Consider the following 8,113-nt stretch of genomic DNA (forward strand, 5'->3'; position numbering starts at 1 on the left):
CCTTGATCCAAGCTTTAGACCAGAAGGGGTTCTTTGAGGGGGCTGGAGTCAACAATCCATACATGGAAGAAATAGTAAGGTTGCCTTTGTGCTTAATTTTCCAAATAAGAATATCTTCTTCATTATTCAGCCAAGTAGAAAACAAGTGTTTCTCGAGATTGATGAGGCCAAGGTGTATACCTTCAATATTTTGCCATTTGTCACCTATCCAGTACCCCTCAACCAAGGAACCAAAAACTCTTTTACAAGGGGCAGCAAAAGGGACCTCATGGATTTCCAGAAAAGGCTTATCAAGCAACCAGGGATCTTCCCAAAATTTGACTTTCCTACCATTACCAACTCTCCATTTAACCCCTTTAGCTATGTTTTCTTTACACTTTGAAGCATGGTTCCAAATGTGAGAGCCATTGATGTTGAAATCAGAGTTGATGAAAGAGAAAAGAGATGAAGACAAGAGAGGATACTTCTCCAAATTTCACAACACTCACTATTAGAGTGGAACAATCTCCATATCTATTTGGACAAAATAGCTTCATTGAGAGTCCTGATTCTCCTCAAACCCAGACCACTCTTGCTTTGCGATCTACAAACCTTGTCCCAAGCCACTAAAGCCGTTCTCTTCTTTTCCTCAACCTTAGACCAAATAATTGTTTTTGGTTTTTTTAATAGCAAGAGATGTTAGCAATCATATATGCACTCAATAAATTTAGGCATTACATCACTAGTTATCAAATCTTTGTTCATACAAATCATACAACTATTAAATATCTCATGAACAAACCTTTAATCATAGGTAAATTAGCAAGATGGTTTTTGTTGATGTAGGAATTTGATATTACCATTATTGATAAAACCAGGGAGGGAAAATGTGGTAGTAGATTTTCTATCTAGGTTGACAACCAAGGAGGATCCACAAGTCACTGATGACTCATTTCTAAATGAATATTTGTTCTCCATTACTATTCATACACCTTGGTATGCTGGTATAGCCAGTTATGTAGCTGCTAACATGATTCCTTCTCATTTTTCACCAAAGGAGAAGAGGTTACTTGTTGAAAAGAGATTTAATTTATCATGAATAGTAGGGTGCTTGTTTTATACTGGACCAAACCATGTGATGAGAAGATGTGTAAGAGAGGATGAGACCTATGACATCCTGCATGCATGCCATGATGAGCCCTGTGGGGGGCATTTTGCAACCAAAAGGACAACCATTAAAATACTGGATACAAGGTACTATTGGCCTAGCCTACCTAAAGATGCAACCAAATACACAAGAAAATGTGATAGATTTCAATGATTGGGAAAACCAACCAAATCAAATAAAATGCCATTACATCCACAAGTGGTAGTCACACCATTTGACAAATGGGGACTTGATTTTATAGGACCCATTGATCCTTCGTGAAATGGCAAGTCTTACATCTTGGTTCGCACTAACTTTGTGACCAAATGGGTAGAAGTCAAATCCATCAAGCATGCAAGGGACAACAAAGTTGCATAATTTCTCTATGAAATTTTTTTCACCCACTATGGAGTTCCAAGGGAGATAGTAATAGATCAAGGAGCTCAGTTTACTTCAACTCTTGTCATAACATTAGTGAACAAGTACAATATCAGGCATAGAAAATGTACACCTTACCATCCCCAAGCTAATGGGTGGTAGAAACCACAAATAGAGAGATTGAGGCTATTCTCACCAAAACAACGGTTATGCATAGAAAGGATTGTGAAGATAAACTACCTGAAGTAGTATGGGAATACATAACATCATGGAAAACCACCATAGGTTTTACCTCTTTTGAAATGTTATATGGCAAAACAGCCATTGATGCCAATTGAGTTTGAGCATAAAACATTGAGAATAACACTTGAACTTGGCATGAATATATCTGCAACATAGAAAGAGAGGGTGATGCAGTTAAATTCTTTGGACAAATTGAGAAAATCAGCTTTACACCAGATATAAGTGGTACAAAATGAAAGGATCAAATGACATGAAAAATACATTAGAGAGAAGCAGTTTCAAATAGGAGATTGGGCACTCCTTTATGATTCCAGATACAAGGATAACATGGGAAAATTGCAGACAAGGTGGTTAAGCCCATTAGAAATTGCAGAAGTTTTTCCCAACAAGGCTATGCAACTTACAACTATTGACCCTGTGCAGTTCAAGCTATTGGTCAATGGTCATCGCTTGACACTTTACCATAGATCAACTTCTAAACAGGAGTTCCTACAACAATTTAATGCTACTCGCAGTTTTGAAACTCTTGTAGCCGAAGAAGGAGGGCTTAATGTCCCACCTTCTACCTAGTCAAATATTTACATGCATTCATAATAAATACTTCCAATATTTACATGCGTTCACGTCACTTGTCTTCCACATCGCCTCACCATCATTCTACATCACTTTTCAGCCAATTTACTTGTTCAAAATGATACCCACTTTAGTAATGTGCAAACACCATGCATTAATGACAACCTCTGGGTACGTACTTGACAATGTTTATATATTCATTATATTAGACGTATTTATTTTATTACTTCTTTATTAATATGCATAATTCACATAACATATCCCTTTCGAATTTCCTGCACTTTTACAATAGACATGTGTGGACACCTGTCACAATTTAGGTTGGGGGGAGGGTACACATGTGTCATCCATGTCACTACTTTTTGTTTGAGTTATATGCCAACATGTCACTTTTTTATTTTAAAAAATCTTTGGAACCTAAGATGAAGTGATAGTTTACATGTATTGTGTGACCTTTCTTTAATTTTGAACTTGCTCATTTTGAGCTTAGTTGTATTGACATCGCCGCCATTTCAATTTATGATGCCTTTATTTGGTACATCGTTTAATGAGCCTTATTGTCATAATAATACTAAAAGATAGGAATTTGAAGGGTTATTGTCTTGGCAGAGGGGCAAAATTTTGTAATAAGTTGCAAGAGGTGCATTTGGGGTATTTTTCATAAAATTTGAAGGTAAAACAATGGGAGGATCACTTATCTGGAATGAGCCTACTAAATACTATAATTCTTCAAGATCCTCTTTATGAGCCAGAGTTTAGACGGTGTCAGTGGTTGGATTATTTCCTAAAGATAAATAGTTTTAATAATGACATTGCTTTGGAGTTTTCTCAGACTTTCTCGAATGGAGAAGCAATGGTGAAAGGGTTAAAGGTAATTTCTATAGAGGAGCAGATAGCTGAAGTTTTAGGGTTGCCCATGGATGGTAAAAAATACCCCGAAGCCAAGGATGTCAGGTCTACTAGGGCTGAATTCACTAAGCCTTGTGATCCTCCACTCATTATGGACAAGCATGGGACTAGATGGCTCCCTTTATCAAACAAATGGAGGCAAATGATGAGCCCACATAATGGGTCAATTCTGTCTATGTATTTTATGTTTTTACTGGTTCTGTCAGGGGTTTAGCTATGTTATAAGTCTTAATACTTTGTTAATGATGGCTCTATGTTGTTCTCCTGAACTTGATAAAAGTGGGCATGAACTTATCCTCATAATTCCTTTTTGATTAAATGGTGAAAGATGATAGGTGACCTTGTTATGTGATTTATTCATATTAATCTTGCATGTAGTTAAATAAATGTTATTCTGATGTGCAATGAATATGTCTCTATTTTGTACACACTAATATCATGATGCAAGAATAAATGAAGGAGTAATAATGGTCAAAGCCTCACAATGTGGGAGTTCATGCCAATTAACTAGTTAAAGACAAAGTCATGCCAAGATGAACATCGAAAGAGTCAACAACTTATTATTTCAAACTTGTGTGGAGATAATGAGACTTTAATGTTCATGTTTGTAGTAGAATAGATCTAGGGGGAGCAGTTGTGCTAGATTTCCTTTGTGGTAGAAACACCTTGACTGTTTCCTTTTCAGAGCATAACTCCCTTCCCTTTTCTTATGTTGTAATAAATTGCATCCTCCTAATGTTTTGGGAGTGGACTTGTTGTTAGTTAAAATTAGTGAGGAGTCTTCTTGCTATAAATAAATAAAGTTCAGATACCCTTTCTAAGAGGTTAGTTGAACTTTAGATATTGTAATTCCAATTTTTAGTTTATTGAAGGACAATTTTAGCTAAATTATGATGTAACAACATTTTTTGGATAAATAAGATGATATTCTAGTTTGCAATACCTAGTTGAGCTTTGGGATGACTCACTAAGGGGCCCACTTAGTGAGAATTCTAATCTTTGTGTTTAGTAGTTATTTTTCATGTAGTATTTAGTTGTTGTCCTAGTGGTTGACTGTTCCTGTAGCCACTAGAAACTCCATCTTGTGACTGTTCCTATAGCCAAAGCAAATAGAGTAGTTTCCCATTTGCTTTCCATGGATTAGATTGTTGTTACTCATTTGAGTTTAGTTTAGAAGATAGTTGTTGTTAAGCATAAATAAGTTGTTCCTTTCCATGCACTTTACTTTCAGTACCATTTCCTTTTCAGTCATAGAAAGCATGACTACAATTGGTCTCTAGTGCATGTACTTTGTTGACCCATTTCAAGTATACGCCCTTGGGTTAATAGAAAATGAGCCTTCATAATGATGAGGTAACTACTTAGCATGGATATCCAATCCCTAAGTTATGGTTCTAGGGCCTAGTTACTAAAACCATTAAAGGAGACCAACAATAGCATTAAGAGGGGGTGTTGGAATTAATGCTCCAAAATAAATAGTTGTCAATATCTCTTAGTTAGTTTCTAGTTTGTTGTCAATATATCTAGTGTATTGTCAAATAAATTGACTATTTTATAGGAAGATATTTGAGTCTTCAACAACTATAAATATGTAATACTAATTGATGAATAAACCAACAACTCAGTCCTTCTATTGTTATGTTTTCAGTTGTTTCTTTATTTTTGTAGTCTAGTTTTTTATTTTTGTCTCAATAGTATGATATTAGGGTAGGTTGTCTTAGAGGGATATCTCATGTTATTGTTTAGTTTATTTGTTTAACTAGATTTTTTTTTTGAGTGGTAGTCTCATCAATTTTTTATTCTTTTAAATTAAGCCATATGGTAGATATGTGTATTTAATTGTGTCAATGAGGATAATTTTGGAGGTAAATTTTAGGACATTGAAAAGAGAATGGAAGGAAATATGTGCAGCCATATGACACATTTTTCATGAGATTACATATGTACTCATATTAGCATGTTTTTTGAGAATTTAAAAATTTGACAACCAATTTGTTTGTCTTCGATTAGAAGTCTAAATTTTTATTTACCTACTACAATAAGTGAGGGAAAGGCCTAAATTTGACAACTAACTTTGTTTCTCAAGCATTATTTTTGTGATAGTTGTCAAAGTTAGGATTTGAGTGAGGGTACTCTGAAATATGCACAAGTTGATCTAGTTGTTAAATAGAATGATAGACATGTTATTTTCTAAATTTTAATTTTATTAACAATTTAAGGTTAAAATTTTTCAAAATGCCTAACTAAAAACAACGTTCATCCAATGGAAAAATCAAACTAATTTTTTAATTTTTCTATGAATAGGGCATTTAAACTTTTCAAATACATATTTGAAATGAGTTTATAAACATAGTTCTATTGAGTTTCATGTTAGTTTGAAAAGAGGTTTAACCTTTCTATTTTCTTTTTACCTAATAGATTTTTAATATGTTTGTCTCACCTCATAAGACTTTACATGTCTTCACACTCAATTTCAAGTGTTTCCACATGTGTGACAACTTTTAGAGGGTTATTCAATTGTCTACTCCTACGTTACTTTTTTCTCGTTTCCTATATATACAAGGAGCTCATTGTAATATGTTATTCATTTTAACATTAGAAATTTTTGGCTTTTTCATTATGCAAGTTTATTTGTGGAATTATTTGAGTTTTATATTCATCATATTGCTGCTACAATATGATATTAGAGCCTTGAATAATGAATCCCTTCCCAATTTATTTTGAATCTATAGCTCTATTAGTGGTGCATCATGGAGCCAAACAAACATCATCATTGAGTCTAGAAGATATGAAAAACAAGATAAAATTCATTAACATTTCGTCAATTTCATACACAAAATTATATTTTTGAAGATGCTTGTACCTATAATTCATATATTTTATTTAATCAATCCATTGTTTTCTAGGAATTTTTTTATGTTATTGTTTTTTATGTGACTAAGGTGTTTTTTTGTTGGACACAAGAATCCTTATTCATCACCTTTTTAGTATCCTAATACTTATTTAGTCTTTGAGTAGAAGCTACCAAAGTGAACCTACACACTTTACCTTCTTTAGAATTTTCATGATAAGACCATCCATCATAAATAGTTGGTGATGGGGATTGGTGTGGCCATAGGCATTGAATATTTGCTTGTCTCAATGAATGTAGATGGTATGCTTCTCCATGGTCCAAAGTACATACAACCACAATAGAATTTTTTCCTTCTTTATATACATAATAGCTTTATGAAGTACAAAGTTGTCAACATTTGTGTTCCCTTGCTTTCGATTGTCCATGTTCCTCATTACAAATTGTTTAAATTATATTATAAATGTCATACTTTTTTATTATCCACTTTGGCTCACTTGCTTGACTTGATGTTGTAGCTTTCTATTGAGGCTAGATACATAGTCTTTTGATTATTACATATTTGAGGAGTCATAGCCTTGGGATAAAACCTTGGTACTACGATTTTGACATACTTACATTTTTTCATTTTTAATATGGGTACATTTCCCCATTTGATAGCATGCCCTTGAGCATGGTGGCCTTGCATGTCCTCCAACACATTTTACTAGGGGAATTAAAAGTTGACCATGCACATTGTAATTAAGTCCTCTTTACTAGCTTCTACTATATAATTTTTTTAAATTGTTGTGGCTAGCTTCAAGCAACACTACCTTACTTTGTTGTTTTCACATTTTCAACCACTAGTGACACCACCCTACAACCACCTATTGTCTTTTTGCAAGGTGTGTGCCCTTGGTTTCCTTTGTTGTGCAGTGCAACTCTTGGGTTTGTGACATGGATTAACCACCTCTTATAAATTCTATTAATATAGTGGTTGTATTGGGCATTAATAGGTTGATCTTTTGGTGCAACAACAATCACACTTGTAACAAGTGGTATTAGAGCTTGGTCACAGGTTCAAACCCCTCGCTTGCGCTTGGGGGGATTGTTGCAAGGTGTGTGCCCTTGGTCTCCTTGTGGTGTGCAGTGCAGTGCTCGGGTTTGTGACATGGCTTAATCGCCTCTTGTGGATTCTATAAGTCTAGTGGTTGTATCGGGCATTAACTAGTCAATCTTTTGCTGCAATGGCAACTGCACTTGTAACATGGCCACCAAGAAAATAAAAAACCCTTTCTAAGTGCTTGCTAAGGTTTTCTTAATTTTTGCACAACTTACTCCCTAGGAAGAACTTTTTCAAGCTTGAATAGTCAACGAAAAGTTGGTTCTATCCACTATGTTATGGAAAAATTATTTTTGCCTTCTAAAGTCAATTTTTGTATTATTTTCAATGGGGCATTTAAATTTCACCTCTATAAAATGAAATTTTGTAATTTATTTTAAGCATTTCAAATCAAAGAATTTAATTGTGCATGTTATTTTTAGCCTTGATAGGCATATGTATCTAAAAGATATAAACATTATCGTGTTATAAATGGTTGATTTAGGATTCAAGGAAATAAAGAATTATAAAAAATTTCCTCTTTTTTTTGGAGAGGGGAGCTATTTTATTGCACTAATCAAATTTGTGGGTTTGTAAGGCATAATTTCGAGTACTTATTTGTATTTTTATATTATGGATGGTAAGATTGATCTCCTAAAAAACTACATAACTATCATACCTAGAAGTTCAAAGTAAAACAAATTCTTCAATCTAAAGAATTTTCTTAAATGTTAACTAAATAACAAATGTAATTTACAGGGAAATATGAAAATTTTATATATTGGAACAAACTAGATGAAGCAATGAAAATCATTGGCTTGCATGTGTTTGATAACCTTCAATTCCATCTTGCAATTTGTACTTCACCTAAATAAATATGAGATAAATTGAATGATCTATTTGGTATAGATAGCAAATTTTGTGCTCTTCAATTATAGGTTGAATGTGTGTC

Source organism: Cryptomeria japonica, chromosome 6, assembly GCF_030272615.1.
Source record: "Cryptomeria japonica chromosome 6, Sugi_1.0, whole genome shotgun sequence".
Lineage (NCBI taxonomy): Eukaryota > Viridiplantae > Streptophyta > Pinopsida > Cupressales > Cupressaceae > Cryptomeria > Cryptomeria japonica.